The following is a 27728-nucleotide window of genomic DNA, read 5'->3' as shown; positions in this document are numbered from 1 at the left end:
ACTCTTGTTTGATAAGCCTAACTGGAGTTGATACCGTCCTTCTTTGAAATGTCATAGCATTTATTATCAATTCTAATCATATGACCTACTCATATTAGCATGTTCTGCTTTATATCACAGTGACTTACATACATGCTTTATCTCTGCTACTTTGGAAGCTCTTTAAGAAGAACAACAGTGACTTATATACACAAATTCAACAGCAACACATACAATTTTTATATATGGCAAATCCTTGGAATACACTCTTCCTTTGTTCCAGGTCTGTAAGGGGATAGTTTTGCCTATGCTGTGCTTAATATTTATTCAGTTTGTATAATATATAAACAGAAGCCAAGAACACTTCCTAACAAAGTTTTGGAGGTCAGAGTGATGATAACTAAGTGCAAAATAACTAATTTGGGGGGCAGATGCTTGTGCTGGTGCTATTCAATGAATGCTACTTATGAGGAAGAGGGAGCAGTGACATCAAATTGCCTTTCTTCTCCTAAGGAAAGTATGTATATGCGTTTTTTATGGATAAGTGATTTTGAAACCATTATTGTGTACTCAAGGAGGTTTATCATGTAGCTATTTCAAACCAAGTGGTTTAATAAAGTTCTTCCATCTATAATGTAAGATCTATGTTATTTTGCATCTCCAGAGCCACAAGGAGATAGGAGGGTATATCCTATTTTTAAGGAATGTAAGTACGCTTCAATAGAGTTTAGTAGGAATATACTTGTATCCTGCAGTGTTACATTGTTTTAGCTTCTTGATGTTAAGGAGTTGGATCCTGGTATCTAACATCCCTTCTGTAGAAATCTTAGAAAACCCACTCTTCTTGTAAGGAGTTTCAAAATGTTTTCCATTTGACCTGTCATGAGGCATCACTCCTGATCCGTGTGATTAGACTCAAAAATGGAAGTATAATACTTCAAGTTTCTCTCATGAATTCTCTTTCAAAAAAAAGAATAAAGATTTCTTTTGAAATAAAATTGCATTTTTGCAAACGTCAACATTTGTAAAGTTTGGGACAATTTCAAAGAAAAATATCCAATTACTGCTGCTATACCTACTACACTGAAAGTTTCTTACTCTTCCATATTGACCCAATCTTTGGTTCAATCTGTTGATCAAAAAAATAAGCACTTATTAATTAATCTACTATAGCTAACCAACTATTCTAGGTGCCATGGGGAAATAAAAAGTAGGAAGATTGTTTCTTTCCTCTCCTAAGTGAGTTACAATATAATTGTAGTTATATGATAAACAAAATATGAAAGTTAAGTCAGAGATGTAATTAAAATTTCAGTAAAACTTGACATCTAAATACATGCTGAAATGGCAAATGAATAACATAAAAAATAAGTACCACGTATTAGAGATTCTGAATAAAAATATCAATACGGGTTGTATATACAAGTCAATTTTAGTATCTTCTTAAAGAACAATTGATTTTTATCCATTTGTAAAATATGGTTTTTAAATATATATTTTAAATGATCTGTGAAAACTACATGAAAGCCTTTTAGGTCTTTTGATAGATTGAATTTTTCTTGTCAATATGAAAAAAATAACTTTACTAGTTTCTTTAAAAAAAAATGACTAACTCACAAGCAACTCATCCCTGCAGATTTAACTTAGTGATACTTTGCTCATCCATCTTGCCTACTCCACTCTTTAATAAATATTTAAAATATTTATTACCTCGTACATAGACTGACCTCCTAACTATTCTTACTGCTTGTAATATCTTCACTCTCAATCTATCTTAGTGTCAAATTCGCATTTTTATGGTATGCTTCTGATCATGTTCTTCCACTATTAAAAAAAAAATCTCAATGACTTTTCTCTGCTTATAGAATAAAATGCAAATTCCGTAGTTTGGGGGTGTAATTAGATCCTACTTTCCTAAACTTATGTCTCATTATACTGCCCTCTACTTGTATATGTCCCATGTTTTCCCACTATTTGTTTAAGTTGTTCCCCCTGTCTGAAAATCTTACATGCTCTTCACTTCCACACAATCATTTCAAAATGTCCAAGTCTTTATAGTATTCCTGAAGATGCGTTTTAAATACTATTCTTACATAAGCCCCTCACAGACCTAATCCAGTTTCAATCACATTCATCTGAAATCTGGCCCTAATCTTAGAAGGTGATATATTTCTATGGAGAAGCAATAATTCTAGGGAGCCAAAGAAGTCAGACGTTATTTTCCTTCATTTTGGAATCTCTAAGAGTTCCCACACATATAGGTATCATATATGCATACCCTATGATGTGGTACAGTGTGTTTCAAACGTTTCTCCTGTGAATTCTATGTAGTATAGTATCACAGCATATCATTTTTCTTCGTCTCTGAACTTTGATAGTCTCCCCATGAAACTTTAGCATTTTCAACCTTTTCAAATTGATAGCATATGGAACTAAGTGTCACTACCATTCGCTCTTTACAAGCAACATGCATAGTACAGGCATTGAAAGGAACATTTGAATATTTTATGCTATAAAATGTAAACTACATTATATATATATTTATTTATTTTTAGGCTTGCCTCAAAAACCGTTATGACGAATAAGCATAAATCACTGTATTCTCACAACATATTCAAATAAATCATGATTATCTAAAGTAATTAAAGATAGGACAATTGCAATTATGTCTTTTGAAAGAAACGGATTGCTAGGTGATCCATCATTTTGTAAAATTTGGAGTGAGGGATCTCAAAAATCAAGGGCTTAATTTTCATCATTGTTGCAAAGAAGCATTCGGTATCCCCAACCCCAAAGTAGAGAATTCTCTCCCTCCCCGACAAAACATCAAAAAATGATCTTAATCAAAATCTGTCAAATTTTCAGTTCTGCTTAGAACTGAAAGTACATGGAATTTTCTCTCTAAAGTAAAGATAGCTTTAAGAATTGGTTTCCTTGATTTTTTCTATCTTTTTATTCATTTTGTGCCTTTATGCCTAAAAGTATATTCTCTCGAAACCTCTTACTAAAAGTACAAGTTTTATGATATTGAAATTTGGGACATTGGGGCAATCACTTTATAATCATCCCTTGTTTATTTTCATGAAGTTGCCCATCCCGTAGCCCATCTATATTTCCCCTTCCCTAAGTTCCCTCTATTTGAAGCATGGCCATTCTTTACAACCCGCATAGCTAAAATAGTCTTGGCCCAACTCTGTGGGACATAACATCACGTAGAACACTTACTGGCAGTGCTGCTTTGGACAAATCACTTAAATTCAGTCTCCTAATTTCTAAAATAGGCAATAAGGCTAGTTGTGAGAGATAAAGATAATAAAATTCATTAAGGACTTATTAGTAGGTCTTGTACGTGCATATGGGCTGTGGAAAAATTAGTCATTCTTTCCCCTTTGTCTGGCAGCTAAACAGAATGCTTGGGCAGCCTATACTCCTCATTCTTCACACCTTCCAGGGCTCATACGAAGGACTACTTTTGGGCTTTTGTAACGGAGAATCAAGTAGAAAGGAGGAAGGAGGGAGAACTACAGGAGGCACACTTTAGTACAGGGGCTAGAAGGATGGGGGCAGGCTTGAGGGTGTAGGTGTGAAACTAGCCACTGTATGTAAAGTCATTGAATTGGAGGGAACACAGAAAGAGTTTAAGAAATTTGATTGTGGAGTGTCTTCTTCAAGGTGTTTGAAAAATACAAGAGACAAATTATTTCAAAATTACTTTGGACAGAGCTCTCAATGGCCAAAGCTCTCCATGGCCAAAGCTGGAATAATTTAAGCAATAAAATAAATAATGATAATACTGGATTATAACCCACAGAATAAAAAACAATCCATGAGTCCATAGTGTAATAAATAATTGAACAAATAAATAAATGGTGGATCTTGTCTCCAGTAATTATTCCTGTCTTACAGAAGAATCTCAATTAATTAATGCCAAACAAATGAGGAAAACAGCAAACATAAAGTAATCCACGAATGGATGCTAAAATCAGTGGGCAAAAGTTTGAAGAGAAATAAAATATTTGCAGATATTTATTAATTTCAAAGGAAAAAATAGTAACTTTACATGGAGAAACCCAGCAGTCACTGTCATAACCAAGGGATCATATTAACATCACCAGTTATAAGGCAAGTCAACATTACGTACCGCTTAGTACAATGCACTGTGAAGAGTATATCACTTATGTGATATTCTTGCTGAAAATGCAAATCCTCAATCTAATCATTAGAAAATATCAGAAAAACCCAAATTGAGAGACATTCTACAAAATATTTGCCTACCACTCATCTGGGTCGTGAAAGACAGGGAAAGACTGGAAATATTACAGATTGGAAGAGAGTAAAAGAAGATATCACAGTGAAACGTACTATGCCATCTTGGATTGATTTCTGAAACAGAAAAAGGACATTGGTGGAAAAACTGATGAAAAATGAATACTAAAGGGTATAGATTAGTTAATTGTGTTGTACCAATGTTAACTTAACTTTGATAATTATACCATGCTATGTAAAACATTTAAATTAAAGGAAGCTGGGTGAAGTGTATACGGGAACTAGTAATACTATCTTTGCAAATTTTCTGTAAGTCCACAATTATCACAAAGTAAAAACTTTAAAAAATTATTTTGGCTTAATAAACCATATTTTTGGTTCACTACATTGCTCTAGGATAGAAATATGTGGGTGTCATTAATTGTCCCCCCTTAATTCTCAGAGGCACTAGCATGTTTACTATGAAGCTAATGAAGCTTAAACTTTAGGTCAATCCCCTCACATGCCTGGGACTCTCCCAGGGCTCTAAACTAAATTTTGTATTCTTGTTCTAAAAGAAGGCCCCCTCCCACATTTTATAAGTTTCAAATCCCACGAAACAGGGATCTGTCTCTGCCCAATAGTAAAGGAAATTCTAAGACTGGTTCCAGGCTGTTAGGCAAGGGGAGAAAGTTGGAACCTGGGCTAAAATAACTGACCCAGTTACAGGACCGAGTGTCATGTGGAATGGAAAACCAGTCAATTTTCAGTGCCTAAATAGGCATGGCAAGCTATAGCTTACTCAGGCTGGAGCTGATATTCAGGAGGTCCCATTTCACAGAGGAATCAAGACAATTATCAGCTTCATGGTAATATTGAAAGTGAGATAAGTGGCAATATGTTTGGATATTTCTCTAGTATTTAGAGGAAAATGGCCATTCAGAACAGAAAAATAGGTGACAGAAAGGGTGTTGGCAGGAGCTAGGCAAGACTCCAATTAGGGGTTAATGGTAGAGCTCCAATCCTAATAAGGATACCAAGTGCTAAGCAGTAAAGAGATATGCCAGGTAAGAGACAGGAAAGTCACGTTTTGTTGATTATGTGGGTGGTCCATATCTTCTTAAGTGCTCAGAATGGGGATTGGAGTAATAGAGAAAATTCTAGACTATCTTTTGAGAATGGAGCTTCTAATGTTCTTTTTGTCCTGGCCAGCCCAGGCATAGGAAATATGAGACTGAGTCTTCAGGTAAACACACCACAATAAAGACTATATAAACCCTGAATGACTAGGGCACTTCTGCCCAGAGCAGATGCCCAATTCTTTTTGGTTTCATCTTTGATTAACAAAACATTCACTCAGTTTAGGCCTGGACCTTGCTAACTCAGGGGTTTTGTTTTAATTTGGTTTGGAGGTTTTTTCGTATAGAATAACAAAAATGATAGTAAGAATAATAATACAAACATACGTGTATACTATTTATGGAGAATGTGGTATAGGCTAGACACTCTTTTAGAGGCTTATTCTTAATAATCTTATTTACTTAAAATGGCCCTGTTTTTCTTTTCTAAGACTTGTCAACATTTGAATGCCTGGAATCAGGGAGGCGAGCAGGGTAGTTTGTGAAGAAATTGGAGGAAGAAATAAAGTAGAATTTTGAGATCTCAGGAGGAAACAGTCAAGTCATAACTGGGAGAAAAGGAAAGAAGATTTATAGCATATTATCAACTTTGGGGTATTTTTCTCTATATTTTGTAATTTATTTTATCACTCTAGGTAGAAAATAAACTTCTTAAAGAAAGAGTAAAACCTAGACACTTAAGCATGCATCAAACTATTTGAACAAAAAAATTTTGCCGATGGATCTTTAAACTTGCCAACTATTGACCCTGAGGTGGGAGAATCTGTGATAAAACAATAAATATGATAAAAGAGTTCAAATTTAACTTTTTAAACTCCACTTATTCACAATAGTTATTCCTTGCATAGCAAATATATCTGCCAGAAAATTGAGTTCCTCTCTTATGAATTCCCTAATTTAAAATAAAAGTTGTGACCATGAGGTTATCTTGGGTGGCTTTGGAGCAGCATATGGCTGAAGTCAGCTAGCATGTAAAGAGTTCGCCTTAAGCTCCTGAATGCATTGTTTTTCCTTTACTCTTCCTCTCTACCTTCAGACTGAGATTTTGCATGTCAAATTTCAGCCCAGAGAGACTTTCTTCTGTAGTGAAGTTACAGATCCTGACAGCAGTCAGTAACTATAAAACTGCTGGCAGATACTTATCTCTAACACTGCTAGTGGGCACCATTAAGGGTGCCAAATCAGTTAAAACAAAACAAAACTTACTGTTTACAATCTCTTCAACAAGCTCTAGCAGAAGTCAAACGTGTAGGGCTGCTTTGTTTACTAAACAGAGCCCATAATCAAGGAAGCCCATAGAGAGGTAAAGGGAGATATAATATTCTATATGCTCACCATTGAAGCAAGAGCTGGCTGAGATTCTAGTGAATAATTCAGTGTTTGGGGCTCCTAGGTGATGAATATCCTTCAATAGAAACATCCAGCAGAAAGTACCGGAAACTTACATCCACTAGATTTTCTTTAATGCTTTAGCCAAGTATGATACACAGTGGACATAACAGTGTTTAAACAGTCTGCCTAGCTTACCGGGACTTTGCCTTTGGGTAACAAATATTCTCTCAGTTTTGTTATTTTTTTCTCTCCGAACAAACTTATACTTAAGGACATGAAACATGCTTCCTTTTCAGCCACTTTCCCCCACGTAGAGTTAAAATAGCACCAACACTTCATGCTAAAATTTTACAAATGATCTTTTGAAAACTAATTGTTCTACGTATTGATGTAAAGATAATAAAGGAAATGATTTTGCTATGCTATGCTACGCTGTTATTTACTGTAACTTGATTCAACTTAATACACAGGTCAAATATTGCTGCAGCAAAGTGGAATTACCTCCTATAACACTAAATCAACTTTATAATCCTTGATTAATAGCCTACTTACCTTAAACAATATTTAATTCTGTGAAATTCCAGAGCAACCAAAAGATCTGAATAATCTGTTAGGCGTGTGCTGGAATCAATGGCATTAGAGAAATAAATGAAATAAACAAAGCATAATCATGTTCAATTTCTCTCTCAATTTTAGAGGCTATATACTTGAAACAAATATGGTAATTATAATATTTGTTTTCCTCAAAAAATGTTTTTAAGTTGGAGATCCAAAGCTTATTTGACAAGACCTTTTTGAGCAGGAGCATCTTACTTTGACATCGTTTGGATATTCAGCAAATTCTCTTAGAGTGGTTGTGAGTTTCCTTTCATATCCAACGATAGAGTACCGTGTTGGCAGTAGAGGTAAAAGGATCAGATCATCTGAATTAGTCCAGTCGTCCTTCTGATCTGAGACCTGCACTTTATGATAAATGAATTCACTCTAATTGGTAATTGTGCAAAATCAGGCTTTAAGATAGGCAAATTGATTCGCTGCCTAGCTTAAAGACTGGGAATACTTTGTATTCCCAGTATTGTCAGGAATACTTTGCTGACTAAAAATATTAATCTCTTCTTTCTCATAGTTTTTGCAAGTCAGTGCTATTGTGTTTTTTAAGCCAAGTAACTAGTAAAGAACAAAGTTCTTCTGTATCCAATTGAAAGTATCAGTATTTCTAAGAGGGATAATTAAATAAATCCTTAGATAGCATTTTAATGGAGAAGCCAACTGAAATCCTTTCAGGAGCAAAGCAAGGGATAAATAATACATATAAACATTTTAATAGTGATTTGTTTGTCAAATGTGTGTCTACCTGTAATGACTGATTAAAGGAAGAGGCCCCTGAGTATTAGGTGCTGAAGAGATATATCTTGACTGATTTATTACCCCATGAGTTCCTCATCAGGTTCTGGACAACCTGTGCTTTAAGCAGAAATTCCAACTGGTTTCTCTGTTCTGGGGCAGATTGAAATATCCTCAGCATTTCAGGTGAGACCCAAGACGTTGCCATGTGTGAGCAGTCTGAGAGAAATGGACTAACAAATTGCAGAACATTATGGATACATGGAAAGAGCAGGGACTTTAGAGATAAGAAGAAAATAACAATAATCTGGGTCACATTCACGGCTCTGTCTCAGCCTAGCTGTTTGTCCTTAAGCAAGTCATTTAACTTCTCAGAACCTCAGTTTCCTCTTCTGTAAATGGGAATGGCAGGATTATCTTGGGGAATCATTGTAAGGATGAAATGAGCATATATTAGGAATTCAGATAGATACAGACACAGATATGATTAAGTATCTCCAATCACATAGGTTCCATTTATTATCCTTCGTGCTGCATATAGCTATTTCATTTTTCTCTCTTTAACTTGACTTTACTTCATATATCTTTCCCCCACCACCCCAACAGATGCACTGTTTAATCAAACTAAATCTGTCTAATTTCACCTTATGTTATAAATCATACCTAACCTGTCTAAAATCCTTTAACACATAATGGCTTCCCATAAGCTTTTCAAATGAGTAAATCCAAGACACTAATTGAAAATGAGCTTGTACAGCAGAGCAGATCTCTGCTGCCTCTCAGAAGGGGAGGTTGCAGGTCTCCTTGAAGTGAAAGCTCTTCATTTACACTGTTGAAAAAAGAAAAAAACTACTGAGAACAGAGTGAGGTGTGCAGGGCCATGTTTCTCAAAGCTTGGGCTATAGATGATGCACTGTTGTCTTGGGGCAGAGTTCAAATGTCTGCAAGACAAGCCAGGTCATTATATTAATTAGGACTGCTGGTACATGCACTAATATATCACGACAAATTAACAAGGACTGCAAGAGAGCTCATCTTCTCTTCTACAAGTTCTAGGGGCAAAATTTACTTTTAAATAATGGCAAAGTAGTTACACAAATTGACACAGCGGTTCTCTCTGTTGGGATAAAATTGACTTATGTATTCCTTCCCTTTCCTTCAAGGAAAAGGCACAGTCGGAAGAAAGAAGTTGAATAACGACAATGCTTATTTGTTTAATGAATAGCTCAAGAGAGTTAGGAATGCCATTAAAAATTCTTTAGGCAAACAATAGAGCATGAGTTGGCATATGCAAGGAGCCAAAAGACAATGGTATGAATAATTCTTTCAGAATGTTTTCTATTATATTATCTGTCATTAAAACTATTTAGTATAAAACCTAAAAAATGCATTCCTTATTCTCAAAAGGCAAAACTAAGCTGAAAAATTCCAAATGAAAGTAAGAGAAAATGGAATTGGATCATTGTTTTTTAAGGCTACAAAAGAAAATTCTCCATCACCATTCATAACCATACTTACTAATATTAGTACCAAACATACCATCATAAGTACTGGTAGAGAGTTAAAAGGAATGTGATTTTAAATTTGGGATTCTAATGAGATTTTGTTGAAAATTCACACTTTTCTTAGCCTGGGTACAAACTCTGTCAGTAGATGAATTAATTTTTGGCAATTTTCTAATCTCATTATACCTTTTGTCAGGAGAATGATTTATCAGAATTACAATGCCTAATGCTGTATATCTTGTGAAATATAGTCATCTGGACCAAGACAGTATCATCATCTGACTCTCAATATATGATATTTTCATTAGCGGCAGGATATTCATACCTTCCCGTCTTCTCAGCAGGGCTATAAATAGAGAGGCCAGCCAACCAAATCACACAATATTGAGAAGGTCAAAGACATACAGTATATTACTATAATTTACGAATACTGCTCATCAAGTATTCAAACTCTTGACACCTTATTTATGTGCGGAGAAAATAATGAAAACATGAAGCAGTGTACAGTGGTCACGTTATCGTTGTTATTGTAGAGATAGTATTGAACAAAGCTTTCCTTTGCATTTAACAGGAACTAAACAAGCAGGAAGGTCTATTTAGATAGTCAACAAAATTAAAGTTGTATTTCCTCCTCTTGGATCAATACAGAATTTTAAAATAAAGAAAAGGAAAGGAAAAAATAAAGCAGCACACTAGTCAGGAAAAAGGCACAGTCTATTTGTCTGGTTCCAGAAGAAACTAAAACTTACGATCTGGTTGGCAGAGTAGGAGACACCTTCTCTAAGAACGCCTGTTTCGGATCAGGCGTAGATGGTTTCATTTTACCAGGGCACATCTATGATTTGGGATGAGCAAGAAGAGACAAACTATGCAGTCTCATTTTAAGTTTTTGTTCTTAATAATTCCTGCTTGAGCTTTCAAATTATTTATATGACTGGGTTAAAGAGCAAAGAGGACAATTGCTTATCTGCACTTAAACAAATGGTATTTGTGGGAAATGCCTAAATAACTTTATAAGCAAGATGCTAAAACGCAAATCTTATTGTTTACAAAAGAGCTTAAAGTGGCCGGCCCGGTGGCTAGCCGTTAAGTGCGCGTGTTCCGCTTCATTGGCCTGGGGTACGCAGGTTCGGATCCTGAGCACAGACAGACGCATGGCTTGTCAAGCCAAGCTGTGGTGGCGTTCCATATAAAGTAGAGGAAGATGGGCATGGATGTTAGCCCAGGGCCAATCTTCCTCAGCAAAAAATAGGAGGATTGCCGATGGATCTTAGCTCAGGGCTAATCTTCCTCACACACAAAAAAAGAGCTTAAAGATAACCATATTTAAAAACCTTCTCTACCTCCCCACCTCAAATCTTTATCCAAACCCTAGAAATTCTACTGCATTTAATCAAGGACATTCATTGCCAGATACTATGTAAGATGCGGCAGAAAGAAAGAAGAATGCATAATTTCCAAATCTACCATTTTCTCTTTCTTCCCACCACCATTGTCTTTTAGGTCATTATTTTCCATTATTGTTTAGGGTACTTTTTTATCTTAAATAGGCAACTCTCCCTCTGATGCATTCTTCATACTCTTACCAAAGGGAGCGTTTTGAAAATTGAAATCTGGTATTATGTCTTCCCTGCGTTAAACTTTTCCTTGTTTTTCCATCTTGTATCGAGTTCAAACTCTCCACCTGCCGTTCATTTTCCTTCACGGTCTGAGTCTTGCCAGTCTCTTCAGCCCCATCTCCTGTCAAGTCCTACCTCAGAGTCACACTAGCAGCATCAAGCAGTCCATAATCCCCTGAAACTACTCTTGCCGGGACCGTGTAGAGAATCCCCACGTGAAGCCTGACCTTTCAGCTCCAGCCGCATTACCGCTTTTCCGTCTTAAAGGAAGAGAAGGCTGTTAACAAATTACGGTCCTTCTTCCAATTAACATGACTGGGCCTTCCTTACTTAAAGCAGAATAAAAGGTACAAAATATTATCAAAAATCACTACATTTGTCTCCAAGTGGAATGAATAATTTGCGTAAACCCCTCCTTAGAACTGTTGTCATGTTGTCATATTATGATCTCCCCCAGTACGTTTACCAAACTAAAGAGGAGACAGAGAGAAAGAAAAAAAAAGAAGTTTAAGAGGAAAGAAAGGAAAATGGAGAGAAGGGAAAGGTGGGGAAGGAAAGTTATAATCTCAAATAAACTAATCTAATAGTGTTTTTGCCATGAAATTAGGCTATTGGATTGATTCTGATTCACTATGAGTGTGTAAATTTTGCCCAAGAATATTTTCATTAAAGGCCAAAGCATGCCTTCCATTTTCTAGAACAGTCACCTGGAATTTTCCTATAGAAAAATTATGTTTTTCGCTACCAAAAGAAAAATCATTTGTTATCCACTACCAATATGAGTGAGAAATACTAGTTCTGCTGAATTAAGACTGTGTGGACAATTGAAATAACCCACCTTCTAGGCAGAGCATATAGAGCAGTCTAGAAATACCTATACTTAGGTATTGTTTCGGTTTTGCACTTTGTGTGGAAAAAGTGGCAGTTGAAACGATTTAATCTTCTCCTATCTCTTAATATCCTAAAATTTCCATGTCATTATGATGAAAATATCAAAACACAACAACAGTATAGAGAGGGGAGGCTGTCTGAATTTAGCCAGATACCCTTACCACCACATTTAAAATGCCAGTCCGATGCACTCACGTTTTATGTATACTTACTCCCCTTAATTTTCTAGATATCACATATATGTACCTGGAATTATATAATTATTTCTTTATTATTGCAAATGATTTTGTCTGATGGAGGAGAGTTGGTTTAGACACATATTAGAGATGTGATATTATGCATTCTTCTAATATTGCTAAGCATTCATGATAATGGAAGAAGAATGTAGTTTATTTTAAAAGATAGCAATAATGGAAATAGTAATATCTTCCTTTAGGTAATAAGAATGAATCATTTTTCCAAAATTGTCCATCATCCCCCGATAGAATGTCCGTACTATACTGATCTCTCTTTGATCAGTCTTTCACATGATAGGTACTTAAATATTATTTGTTAAATAAAAGAATGAATCCTACAACTCATTGCAGAGTTTTCTGCCTCCATGCTGTTCCACACGTTATTTCCTCTCTCTGGAAAGTCTTTCCTTTTCTTCATTCATAGCTGGAATTCTAATTTATCAATCAAACCCCAACTCAGATATTGCTTCTTCTATGATCCCATCCACTGCTCTTCATCCTCTCTTCTATCTTTTCTTTGTACGTATGTAGGATGTATTGTGCTCACAAAGTTGAGTTATACTCTACGCTTCTTGTTTCTAAAATAATTCAGAACTTTAAGCTGAGCTAACCCTCTCAGTCATTACATTCCTGTCGTCTAGGGTGATCATTCTTTCCAGGTTGCCTAAGACAGTGTCTATTTATGCCTGTTGTTCCCACTGACTCATTAATAGCACCCCCTTTCACTCCAAAACATGTCTCCGTTTGGAAGACAAATCGTTGTCATCGCTCAACTCTTGTAGCTATTACCAACTGATGAAAATCTAAGCTGACCTACAATGGACCCTTTAGTCCTGTTTGATCACGACTTGTATTATCTGATCTCTACCTCATCTCTCTGTTCTCACAGGGTCTCAATTCAACCTTGGTTCTTGCCTTCCTAGGTATTGGACCACGTATTCCCTGTAGTTTCTGGCATAGCTCACCCACCAGTCTTTCCTGATTGGGAACTCTTTGCTCTAACCTTGGTTCCACAGTGCTTTTCACTATTCCAGCTCCTTGGCAGAGTCCAGACCGCTGAGTCAGTCTTGATCTCATCTTGAAAAGGAGAGGAGGACTCAGATAATATCTCTATCTCCTACCCGATATCCTGTCATTATTTATTTCTCTCCCAAATACTGGGTATACTTCCTAGCACATAGTAGAGGCTCAAAATGTTTGTTGAATCAAACTGTGGAATAACTGTGTTATGAGCTAAATTGTGTCCTCTCAAAATTCATAAGGTCAAATCCTAATCCCCAGCACCTCAGAATGTGACTTTATTTGGAAATAAGATCTTTAAACTGAGGTAATCAGTTTAAAGTGAGATCACTAGGATGAGTTCTAATCCAACATGATTGGTGTCCTTATTACAAAGGAGAAATTTGGACACAGAGATACATATAAAGAGAAGATGATAAGAAGAGTCATAGTGAGAAGATGGTCATGTACAAGCCAAGGAGACAGGCCTAGAACAGATTCTTCCCTCACAGATCTCAGAAGGAACCAACCTTGATTTTGGACTGCTGGCCTCCAGAACTGGGAAACAATAAATTTCTGTTGTTTAAGCTCCCCAGTCTGTGGTACTTTGTTATGGGAGTCCTAGTAAACTAATACAAACTCTAATGTATTTTCTCACATATAAAATGGAAAGAGTAATACTGACTACCTCACAGAGTTTGTATGAGGATTAAATGAGATAGCTTATGTAAAATTCTTTTTTGTCTGAAAATTAGGTATCATTTAATGTCTGCAGTCAGGCAGGCAGAGTGTTGGTTAACAAATATTTATAAAGAGTTTGCTCTTGAAAGCTATGGAAAATATAAAAATATATAAAATACAGGCTGTCCTCAAGGAGCTTATAGCTAGGGAGACATTATACGGCACAATGCGTGAAACTGTGCACAGTGTGAAGACCTAACAATCCAAAAAGGTTCGTAAATCCATTTGATCCATTTGATTCCCCAGTGAGTTTATGTAAAATTCTAAGCACAATGATCAGCATATTTAATAAATGTTAGCCATTTTCATTATTATTATCAACATCTGAGGTCTCCTTCAATGGGGAATACATTCTTTGCTAATCTGTTGTTATGAGATTTTATTAATTAACCTTTTAGCTAAGGTAAAAAGCCATCTATTTTCCTGGTTATTAGAATATTTTCTTTTCCCTCTTACCTTTAAAAATATTTTATCCATATATTTAATTTTTAAACTCTATTTTCTTGCACCTAAACTTAATTCCATAGCCCTATTTATATATAGAACACACTCCAGAAGACTTCAGGTAAGAGGCTTGTTTAATAATTCAAGTACATCAGTTACTAAATGATATGCTCTTAAATACTTTATACTCTAGTTATGAAAAAATCTCTCAAAATGAGTGCCTTTGAAGACTGGACCCCATTCGTTGCTCAAAATCATCTCATCTAATGAAGACGAGCTGGTTCAGGTGTACACTAAAGATGTGATATCATGAATTTCTGTAATATCACTAAGAGTTAATGATAGTAGAAGATAACTAAAATGTATTTTAAGGAAGTGCAATAAAGAAACTGGTAATATCTTGCTTCAGGTATTAATAAGAGTGACCCATTTTGTTAAAATTGAAATACAGAGTGTATCTTAGGATATAAATCATGTGGATGTTTTAAAAAGAATTATATCACATTTCTGGAAATCTAGACTCCAGAAGAAAAAAATATATATTCCTAGTATCAAAATTGTACCACCTTTAGAAACAGACCATCAGTGTGACATTAAGTACATCTAAAGGGTGTTATAGTGATCTAAAACTTTCAACTTGACATTTATATAGAAGGAATTTCTTTAATGTGGCGACAGTTCTTGGAAGTTTTGCTTTCAAGCTAATATATTCTACTCATAGTAGAGTGATCATAGACTTGTTTTTACCAAGACAAATTTTACTAAGAATGTGGCCATTGGACTTTGGAAGGAGTGTTCTAGACATGAGATGCAGCAACGTATTAGAGACACTACTTGACTTAGAGTCAAAGGCACGGGTTCTTACCCCCGCTATCACTGGTTTGTTTCAGGAAAGTAGCATAAGCACTTTGTGTCTCAGTTTCCCTGTTTGTATACAGAGGGCCTAGTATCTGCCCTACGTGTATTAGGATTGTTATAATAAATGAGATAATGTTTGTAAAATGCATGAAATATTTTGATGTTGGTAAATATAGTTTATCAGAGCGAAATCAAGTTCTGGTCTGGATATATTCCATACCAACCCAATTTCTCTGATTGTTATTTTGTTACAAGAATGAAAAAAAGGAAATGAGGAAAGATTTTTTATTATATGAAGTTATAATTAGAAGCTGTTATTTTATAAAGCCTAACTAGCAATTGTTGGGGGTAGTTTAATGGAGCGACTGTTTTCTTAGATGATGAACTATCTTGTCACTACTGAAGCCATTATGTGTATTGAGCAGTTTGTTTATAAGATATTTTATGCTGAAATAGCAAACTAGGGTTTGTATTGATCTCTACAGATAAAATATATTAAAATCCCTTTAATGGGATTGTTCTCACTGATGGACTGATGTTCTTCTAAACATTATGAGTTTCCCTTCTGTGTTTAGACACTAGTGATTTGGAACAAATAACAATACTACAAGAGCAAAAGTCTATGCTTACTCTTAAGATGGCTGCAGATGAAGGATAGAAAAAACTTTTAATTTGTGCAGTGGATTGGAAATAAAACTTGACCTCCATTATGTCTCACTTTCCTCATTTATTAAAGAAGCATAGTAGTATTTACTTCTCTCACTGGGGTGTCACACAAATTAACTTGATAATGATTATAACATGCTGTGCAAATTCCAAGAGCTCTTTATAGGTTTCTTATGAATATAGCTCTGAAGCCAGAACAGAGGTAGTCCATTTTAAAGACTCATCAACACTATGGTCCACTTACAGTTTGCATTAAGATATTCCATAAGTATAGTTGGGATCATCTTAACTACTTTAAGAAATTCTTAACAATTTTTTTTTCTTATGATGAGAACTTTTAAGATCTACTCTCTTAGCAACTTTCAAATATGCAATATAGTATTATTAACTATAGTCACCATGCTGTACATTACATCCCCACGACTTACATTGAAAGTTTTCATCACAAGAAAAAAAGTTTGTAACTATGTAGGGTGATGGATGTTAACTAGACTTATTGTGATGATTGTTTCACAATATATACAAACATCGAATTATATGTTATATACCTGAAATTAATATATTGCTATATGTCAATTATACCTCAATAAAAAAAAAGTTGTTCTTGGAAAACTTTTGTGAATGTTTATGCTAAAATATTTTTTATGGACTTTCAAGGACTGAGAATTTTTTCAAACAAAATTAATAACCATTCATTTGTGCATCAGTAAAGGAGACAAACTCCACTTCAGTACATATTTGGGGTTTAAGCCACTTATCTCTTAAGCATGAGGACCAGAGTACAAATCAAGGTGCAATAAAGGTTATGCATTTAATTAATCTTTAGGCAAGAAAAAGCCCACCTTTTTTACTATTATTTTGATTATTACATCCATTCTAAATTTATTTAATGTTAAAATCCCCACACATAGACCACCAAGGAAATGTGTTGATCATACAAAGCTGAGTTCGGTAAATTTGCTGAACAAGAGAGAACAGTATTTTCACAGGATCTAAGTGGAGTCTCAAAAAGGGAGAGATATGAAGGGTATTTACAGCACTAGGAGAGTGGAGTTAGTCAAGGCTGATTTTAGATTGAAATTAGTAAGCTTAGTATCGGGTAGGGATTGGTCAAGATTTGTAAACTATGCAAGTTTCTGAAGCAGTTATTGATCTTTTCTTTAAAATCTGTAAATTTTGAAACACAGAACACTAACATAGAGAGCATTGTCTGGACTTCCTGTCATATAATGGCTCTGAAACGCTGGCTTTAACGTAACTTGAACTTAGACACGTTGTGTTGTACATTCTGGCTTGGTACGGTTTATCTTTTTTTGAATACATTTGCAAAATGTATACAAAATACATTTGAATACATTTTGCAAGTTGTAGTTTTGATTGTATTTCTCAGTCCCAGTCCTACTCCCCACCCACTCCTGGTTATGCTTCAGCCTAAGTTGAAGGATAAATCATTATTTTGAGGGGACAAGATCAACTCAAATCTTCACTGAAACTCAGTGTTTCATGATCATATGCCAAGTATTCTAAGATAATTGTCTTGATTTCCATAATCACTGGACCTTCTTGTTCTTACTGTTGGATGATCCTATTTTTGAAACGTGTAGTTTGATGGTAGTCACAAAGCAGCATTTAAGATTCTGGATATCAAGCACAGATAAATGCTAAGATCTTCCTTGGAAAACCAATAGTTTTGTAGTTTAATTTGGATGTGTATTATTCAACTTTGCTAGTATCTGAGAAATTCGTAGACTATCTGGTGATTATCAAGCATAAGGGTTTGGGGAGTACCATGACTGAATGATAGGAGTATCTTTTAAAAGTATAGGTAAAGAACAAAATGATACAAAATATCATGTGGTAATCAGTGATCCTGGCATGGCAGAGGAGATGGGCAGTGGCCTTCTTCAGATGCTCCTGGCTCTTGGCCTGGCGGTATACTGCTTTGGAACATCTTCTGGAGATTCCCTACAGCTTATCTCCAACAAGTATAGTTTTGGAGTTTTTTGGTGTTTTGGGGTGTTTTTTTGTCATAGTACAATAGACAATGTTGATTTAACTGGAAAATATCTGTTCAAGGATCTGTCTTTTGGAATTTTACCTGTATGATAACTGTTAAGAATACTTTATAATTTCCTCTCCGAGAAGGTTCAGTTTTAGTCTTTCTCTGATATTGTTTCCAAAATACCTATTCTCTGGGCCTAAGGTAATGTAGAAGCTGATTACTTAGTGCTGAGGGAAGGTGATTCATACCTGTTAGTGATAAGATAGAGTGGCCCTCAATGATTATTTATACTAACTATCATTGTTAGAATGGAGAAGGGTTGACTTCTCTATTGAGGCATAACACTCAATAATTTATAAACACGTCATCAATGATTAACCTGGGAAAAAATATATTGTGAACAGTATTTAATTTATACTGTGTAGTGGACTATGGATGTCATCAATTTACAAGATCATTTAAATCTAGAGACACAATATTTTCGTCAATGTAGTTGACAGTTAAAATATTTTCTCAACTTCTCATTTATCAGTTTCTCTCCTTTATCCCAGGGTTAATAAAGAAAATGGGTATTTTTCTTTTTACAATAAGTTTTGAGTTAATTAAAATCTAGATAACAGTATATGAATCTTATTATCCCTGGTACCTCTATATAAGGTGAAAGGTTAAATTTTATGTTACTCATTGGCCATCCAAGAACCTTAAAGTTAGGTTATAACTTAGGTTATAAAAGACATCTCAGCAGTTTTATTGTTCTGAGTTTGGGAAATGCTAAACAGGTACTGGCCACATTTTTAAAAGCACCACGTCAAATAACTTGATTGCTAGCAATTTAACTTTTTTTTTCAAAATAAGAAACTGTTGGGGCCAGCCTAATGGTGTTGTGGTTGGGTTTGCGTGCTCTGCTTTGGCAGCCCGGGGTTCCCAGGTTCAGATCCTGGGCATGGACCTACACACTGCCATTCTTGTAGCAGCATCCCATATACAAAATAGAGGAGGATTGGCACAGAGTTAGCTCAGTGACAATCTTCCTCAAGCGAAAAGAGGAGGATTGGCAGCAGATGTTAGCTCAGGGCCAATCTTACTCACACACACAAAAAAATAAAAAAGATAAGAAACTGTTTTAAGAAAGGATTTAAAAGCATGCCAAAGCAGAGAGAGATAACACGTTATTCTGGTGGGAAAAAAAATGGACCTCTCATCAGTTTGGTATTAATTCTTCCTAAATGCTTAAGAAAATTCACCTATGAAACCAACTTGACCTGATGGTTACTTCGTGGGAAATCTTTGAATTATGAATTCAATTATTTTAATATATATGGTTCTATTCAGATTTTCTATTTTTTCTTGAACCAGTTTAGGTAAATTGTGTTTGTCAAGAAATTTGGGTGGGGCCAACCTGGTGGCATAGCGGTTAAGTTTGCATGCTCCACATCTGGTGGCCCGGGGTTCCCAGGTTTGGATCCCAGGCATGAACTGAGACATTGCTTGTCAAGCCACGCTGTGGCGGCATCCAATATAAAGTAGAGGAAGATGGGCATGGATGTTAGCCCAGGGCCAATCTTTCTCAGCAAAAAGAGGAGGATTGGCAACGGGTGTTAGCTCACGGTTAATCTTCCTCACACACACACAAAAAAATTTAGCTATTCCACAAAAGTTATTAATTATGTTAACAGAAATATTTTCCCAATATTTATTATCCCTTTAAAGTCTCTTTGTTAAGATGATATCTCCTCTCTCCTTCCTGATATTGATAATTTATATTTTCTCTTTTCTTGATAAGTCTTTGTAGAATTTTACTGATGTTAGGATTTTCAAAACTTAGCTTTAAGTTTTGCTAATTTTCTCCATTATTTGTTTTTCGTTCATTGATTTTTGCTTTCATCTTTATTATTTTTATTCTATTATATTTAATTTAATTTGCTTTTTGTTCCCTATTTTCTTGCTATGAACTGAATTGTGTCCTCTTAAATTCATATGTTGAAACCCTGCTTCCTAATGGTATAGTACTTGGAGATGGGGCCTTTGGGAGATCATTAGGTTTAGATAAGGTCATGAAGGCAGGGACCTCAAGATGGGATTAGTGCCCATATAACAAGAGACACCAGAGAGCTTTCTCTCTCTATTCCCACCATATGAGGACACAGAGAAGGAGGCCGTCTACAAACCTCTTCCTGCAAAAGGAAGAGAACTCTCATGAGAAACCGACCACGCAGGCACCTTGATCTTGGACTTCTAGCCTCTAGAACTGTGAGAAAATAAGTTTCTGTTGTTTAAGCCACTTAGTCTATGGTGTTTTGTTATGGTAGCCTGAGTAGACTAAGACACTTCTTAAGGTGGAAACTTAGATCTTGAACTTATTTCTTTCTACTTTTATTCTATAGGCATTTAATTCTCTAAATTGACTTCAAATTTTCTTTAGCAGCATCCCCACAAATTTGAATATGTTAGTTATTTTGTTATTGAATTTTAAGTATTTTTAAATTTCTCTCCAGACTTCTTCTGTAGATTATTTAGAAGAATGTTGTTTAATTTTTAAATATTTGGTTATTTTATATTGATTGTAATTGATATCTAATTATATCATGGTCAGAGAACACATTCTGTAAGATTTCAGTCTTTGGAAATATACTGAGACTTGTTTATGATCAAGCATACAATGTATCTTGGAAAATATTCCAAGGACACTTAAAAAAACATTTACACTCCTATTTTTCATGACATTGTCTGCAAATGTCAATTATGTCAAATTAGCTGAGAGTGTTACTTAGATCTTTTATCTTCTTGCTTATTTCTCGTCGTTTTCTAATCATTACTGATAGATGGGTATTAAAATACACAAATATCATTATTAATTTGTCTTTTTCTCTCTTTAGTTTTGTCTTTTTTAGCTTCATGTATTTTGAAGCTCACTTATTAATTGTAGGCACATTTAAGATTATGTCTTCCTAATTGCCCCTGTTATCATGAAATGTCCCCCTTTATCTTTAGAAATACTCTTTGTCTTGAGATCTACTTCATCTAATATTAGTATGGAAATAATATTTATGTCTATTAATATGGCCATGCTACACAAATTTTCTGCTGGTTGTCTGACATATCTTTTTTCATCATTTCCTTTGAAATGTTCTGCATCTTTTTATTTAATATGTGTCTTATAGATGACATACAATCGAGTCAGTTTTTCATCTGGACTTATATTCTTTGTTTTATAATTGGAGTATTTATTGCATTTTCATTTAATACAATTTTTATACAGTTGGGCTTACATCTACCATTTTGCAAATGGTTTTTAGTTTGTTTTTTCTAGATTTTGTTGTTGCTTATTGACTGTGGTTCCTTATTCATTGTTCTTTATTATGTTTTGCAAGAGAGAATGCTGGGAGCTGAAGCTGAACATAGAATTAAGGAGAAATTATGAGGGAAGCGTTATATATGCTATCCTAATGAGTCTAAATTTTATTGTGTAGATATTGGAGAGCCATTAAAGATTTTTTTGGAATTTTAACATTTGCTTTTTGTAAGGTCATCCTAAATGGAGAGTATTTGAATGAAGCTTGGCCTAGAACAAAGAAAATTTGTAAGGAATCCATGGAAATAATCTGTTAAAACATAGAAAGAGCTTGAAATTAAGGAATTCAAAATAAAGAAGAAGAGAAGACATAGTTGAGAAGAATTCAGAGGCAAAATTGTCAGAATCTGGTAACTGATAGGCATGGAGGTTTTGATAGTGAGTGTTTATAAGACACTCTTAAGCTTCTGTCATGAGAAACACGGTTGTTGATGGTATCCTTCATTGAATAAGGTACACTCAAAGACAGGTAGACTTGAAGTGCAGTGAGTTTGTTTTTGAACTTAATGTATTTTCAGATATTTGTGGGACACTTAGCTACAGATGTCTAACAGGCAGCAAGTTAGACAAATCTTGATAGTCAATGAAAGTTTTGGTCTAGAGAAACAAATTTGGAAATCATTCATTTATAGGTAGTAGTTGAACATGGTGAAGGATGAAATTTCCTGAGGAGTATATAACCAGGGATTTATATATGTGTCTGTGATCACGTGAATGTGGGCATGAGTGTGTGTATACACGTGACTGTGCATGAAGATATTTTTAAGTGTTGGGCACAACATGAATTCTAAGGACTCTTTCAATACCAAACAAAACAATATATACACTAAAAATTGATTCTATGTAAATCATAATTGATAAGGAACATCCTTCCATTTCAGTCATTAGCTTTTATCTATGAAGTTATTCCATTTAATGCTCTGCTTTTTTTAGGTTGCAACTATTTTAACAGGGTTGGGGGTTTTCAGCTCCCATTCTGATTACATCCCTGGGAAGACTTTTAGTCTGCTCATGAGAAGTTAATACCCAGCATCATCGAATAAACAGACTAGCAAAGTCTAAAACAGTGCCTTCACTTTTAATGGAGAAAATCGTAATTTCATCCAATTTCAGAGGGTTGTAAAGAAATTTTTGACACTGAAACTTGGTTATTTGGTTATATCCAATGATTCATAAACTAGGACTTTTTTTTAACGTTTATCATGAACTTTTATTAGATCAATATTTGAAGTATATTTTTAAAATTTAGGATTGCCTAAATGAAACTATTTATGCAACAGTTTTGCTGGTAACATACTAGTTGGAAGAGAAAGAAGGATTCAGCAATGTCTACGTTAGGAATAAAGATTCAGATAAAAACTGTTACGTTTGCTGTGCAAAATGACCCTTTCTTGTCTAGTGATTTCACACGTTCTCATAGATGTTAGATGAGCCAGTTTACCACACAGGGCACAAACATCTGTAACTTGCTGCATATCCCGTGCTGAAAGACATTTAAACATCATGGCCAGAGTGGTTCAAGATTATGCACATATCCTGAAAGTGAGATGTTGATCATGACTCTAGAAAAAATATTATATTGTCATTCAGAAATAGCACTGCCTTTGTTAAAGCCTACAATGTTATTAAAATATTTCCCATTATCATCTTCCTACAGGGCAGAAATAAATAGACAAGGAAAATAAATTCTCTTAGGAATTCTATTTTCTCATTTCCATGGAAAATTCACGCTCTTTATATGAAATGTATTTGTTTTCTGCTCAGGCTACAGTGTTTCTTACCCCAATTCACTGACATCCATTCTGCAAACTTCATGCTTAACTGTATATCCTGGGGCGATGGTAATTTGCACACCCTCTGCCTACACAGGATGCTACAGGTCAAATTGTGCTCTTTGACGGAAAATGACACAATGACGTACTGCTACCATACCAATTCTCTGCTCACAGTCTGTGCCTGAACTGTTGTACACATATAAAATATTTGTCCATGGATAATGGATAAATTTTATGTTGTACACATGTAAAATATTTGTCCATGGATGATGGATAAATTTTATGTTGTACACATATAAAATATTTGGCCATGCTCCTGGATAGGCAAGGCACTCCGTAGAATTTACTCACGAGAATAGGCAATGTAGTCATTATGCAGAAAATAGAGCGTATGTTTTTTTGTGTGTGTGTGTGTAAGGAAGATCAGCCCTGAGCTAACATCCATGCCAATCCTCCTCTTTTTGCTGAGGAAGACTGGCCCTGGGCTAACATCTGTGCCCATCTTCCTCCACTTTATATGGGCCACAGCCACAGGATGGCCTGACAAGCGGTGCGTCAAGGCATGCCGGGGCTCTTTACCGAGGCCACCAGCAGCGGAGCGCGCGCACTTAACCGCTACGCCACGGGGCGGGCCCCTAGTGTACGTTTTCAAAGGGCAAGATTTTGTCCCTTCCTTCCAGCTCCTCCTTATTCCCCATTTCTGAATACCCGATGCATTGTTCCACATATAATAGTTACTTGAAACATGACAGTGAACGACTGCTTCAAAGAAAAAGAAAACACCAATTGATATTTTGAGGAATAAAATACTACATTGAATTCATATTATTCCTCAATTTTTCTCTTAAACTGATTGCTATTTGTCTTATAAACACCTTAAACTGTTTGTTCCTTACGTATATGTATATTTATATCTTATTCCAAATAGTAACTTCTTAAACTTGCGTAATTTTCAAAGTCCTATTTAGTCTATTATTTGATCCTGACAACCACCCTCTCTCCACTATAACATGCCTTTTTTAGAACCAAAATCTATGTCTTGTTTATCTTTGTAACAACAGTGCCTAGGAGATTATCTGACATTTTAGGTTGACATTTTAACTATTGAATAAAAAAATGAATGAATGTGTAAATGAATGAATGAATCAATTTTATTGGAGCATCAGGAAGTATGTCATTACAGCAGGCTTGCTCTTGAATTCAACTATGATTACTAATGAGAAGTGGGCCAAATGAATGCTACTTATGAGGGAAAGCAAGTAAATGAAATAGATCAAGTTTATTACTCTGGAAATTGCAAACAAACAAAAACATTCCTGGAGATGAAGAGGAATAGACTGATTACCGTCATAGAGTAAGGATCAGAGTGGAGAAATGCAAACGGGCCCAAGGGGAAGTCAAATGTTGGTAGGATTTACGGCATTTTGTCTCTAAGAAATTGCAGTTAGGACAAATGGGAATTACAATCACAAGGAGAAATGGGCAGCAAAAAGAGAAGAGAGGAAGAACATACTCTGTTTGGTTTTTATTTCTGTTATTTTGTAGCAAACTATCATTGACGTAGCAGATTCTGTAGGTCAGAAATCTGGTCATAACACAGCTGGGTTTTCTGCTCAAGGTCTCACAAGGCTGAAATCAAGGTGTGAGCCAGACTGGGTTCTCATCTGGAGCTCAGGGTCTTTTTCCCAGCTCATCTGATTGTTGGTAGAATTCAGTTCCTTGCGTTTGTAGGACTGAGATCCAGTTTTCTTGTTGGCTGTTGGTTAGGGGGCACGCTCATCTTCTAGAGGCTGTCCAGAGTTTCCTGCCATATGGCTCTCTCCACAACATGGCAGTTTGTATCTTTAAGGCCAGCAGGAGATTGCCTGGTGCTGTTCTTGTTGCTTCTAAGGGTTTACCTGATGGGGTTAGGTACACCCAGCTCATCTCCCTTTTGACTAGACCTTAATTACATCTACAAAATCCCTTTTGCCATATTACCTAATGATAGCACCTAGTGATATCCCATCATAGTCACAGGTCTACCCCACTGAAGAGGAGAAAATCATACACGGCGAGCACACCAGCCAGTGGAAATTGGGGGCCACATTAGAATTCTATGTACTATAGAGAGTGAAAAATTAATATCTGAGAAAGGGAGAAAATGAAGGCACAGAAAAGGAGGAATTTTCAAAAGTCTTCCCAATATTAGAGTGAGAGCTGTTAATTCCCAAATGTTCTATGAGAGAAATGTCAGACTTGGGGGTGGGGAAAGGTGAACAGAAGCAGTCTCTAAGGAGGAGATAGCAGAGAAAGACACTTAATAATTATCCAAAGGATGATGGTGCCCTGTCAAGAGAAAAATTAAAGGAAAGAAGTCAGAGTGTTTACCTAATGATCACATTGGGAGAACTATGATTATAAAATTACTGGGGGTAACTCTGAAAGACATGTTGGCAGTAATTCAGCTTCCGAAGATTAAATAGAAGTTTTGGAGGTGGGGTAATGGTGTATGTTTTGAAAGAAACAGAGTTCACGATAAAAAAAAAAAATCTCAAAATTGCTGGTTTGATTATGCAGAATTATAGTGATAAAAACTATATGAATGCTATTCAGAAGTAAAATGACTGCTAGAAAAGACAAAAGTGAATGACTGAAAAGGCACGAGAGATGTCATAAGTTTCAAGTAAATGAGGAAGAGGTGAAAATGAAAAATATAAGTAAAAGCATTTAGAAAAAGTTCAAGGTGTCATATAATGCAAAGTATCATTATTCATTATATTGGCAGGTGTGTTCCCCTGGCCACATGGGAGACATCTGTCAGGACTCTTTTCCCTGAGTAGAGAGGTTTGGGCTGATATATGGGGCTGCCAGAGGTAAACAACAGAGTACTTTTTATTTAAGTGCTTTCAACATGGAGAAGAGAAACAAACACACACAGGGCAGAAACAATATTTCAAGCCAGTTATATGGCATGGTAGGGCATATTTAGTCCAATTACTCAGTCATATCTGTAAAGACTAAAAGAAAAAAAAAAACAGATATGTGGAAAAAAAGGAAAAAACACAATTTGCAGAGAATATAGTTTGACTTGAGGTTGCACCCATGTGACTTAAAATAGAGCCAGTGAAACTCAGGCGGACCCAGGGAACAATAACAACAGGGCTCAGGCTGAGGAAAAAGCTGAACAATTCCAGGGACATGGCATCATGGGATTGATGGGCATTTCATTCCCAAGTAGTTCTTGATCAAAGAAACTCCTATGAAGGAAAAGAAAACATACAGAAGTTTGAGGAATGGTGATATAGATAGGAAAGAAGAGAGGCATTGAAAAGAAAAGTCTAAATAAATATCACCGAGTAATATGCATTAAAATAGGGTAAATAGGTGTTATAAATGGCAGGAATGCAGAATAGAAGCCATTCAAAGAAATAAAGGCACAGACTATAGAATAGAACAGAAACAAATATACTATTTTCCAGAGAGGTAGCGTTCCAGGTGAGCACAGGTTCCTGCCATGCTGACGCCTTTTGCTTTGCTGCTCCCTCGCCAGCCTCCGCTTCTGCCTCCTTAACTGCCGACCCCAGTGTCCTCCTGCAGTCTTTTGTTCTGAAGCCTCTTTTCCAAATCTGCCTTTCTTGGGCAATGCTAAAAATAAACCTGAAGGACTCTATTTTATCAGAACTGTTTTTAAATTGGTTATTATTTGTTGCTGTTGGAGAGCGACCTAGTGAACTAATTCACATAATGATGCTGTCTGATAAAGCTTAATGAGATTTCCCCTCAGGAAATTGTACATTTTGTTACAAGGGAAGATTACCTAAAGGTGGGATTTTCAGGCAACAAATATCTGATTCAGGAGTGGGGTCTTCCCATGTCTATTAAAATGAAACTACATGTAAAAATGCCTAGTCATCCTGCAACTACAACTAGCCCTGGATGAAAGTCATGAAGCTTTGCAAGAAGAAAGTTTGGCTCTTATGATTGTGTATCATTTATTTATTTCCTACACATTATTAGTTGTGATCATAGAACAAAGTCTGGGCTGAGTAAGTGTTGCTAATGATACAGTTTCATTTTGCATCTTAATTTTCTGGGCACACTTTAACAAGCATTTACTGAAGATTCTACTATGTGTCAAATAGTATGCTTGACATGAGGGATGCTATGCTGAGACACGTCTTCTGCTGTCATGGAGCTCGTAATTTAGCAAGGAGGGCAGTCTTATCCACAACTACCACATTTCGTTCATTCTAAAACACACCTTTTATTTACACTCTATCACCTCTGAAGTTGAGATGCTTCATAAAATTTATGGCACCATAGTCTAATGAGAACCATTTCTCTTTCTTAGTGGTATATAAAGTAATGGGGCACATTACAATCAATGGCATCTAGATTTGAGAAATATAATAACTCTAATTACAAAGATATAAATGCTACATGGATCTTATTAAAGAACAAAGGAGGAAATAGGAGAAAACAGTGTCAAACTTCATAAGTGAGTTGATTCAAAGGCATTATTGGTGAAGACTCAACAGGATTTCACCAGGCAGGAGGCAGGAGGGATAGGGAGATCTTCAAGGCATAGGCAATATCAAGAACATTTTACATTTTAATCT

The sequence above is a fragment of the Diceros bicornis genome, chromosome 12, assembly GCF_020826845.1.
Source record: "Diceros bicornis minor isolate mBicDic1 chromosome 12, mDicBic1.mat.cur, whole genome shotgun sequence".
In the NCBI taxonomy this organism is placed as follows: domain Eukaryota; kingdom Metazoa; phylum Chordata; class Mammalia; order Perissodactyla; family Rhinocerotidae; genus Diceros; species Diceros bicornis.
The sequence above is the reverse complement of the archived record's forward strand: the minus strand, read 5'-3'. Positions refer to the sequence as shown.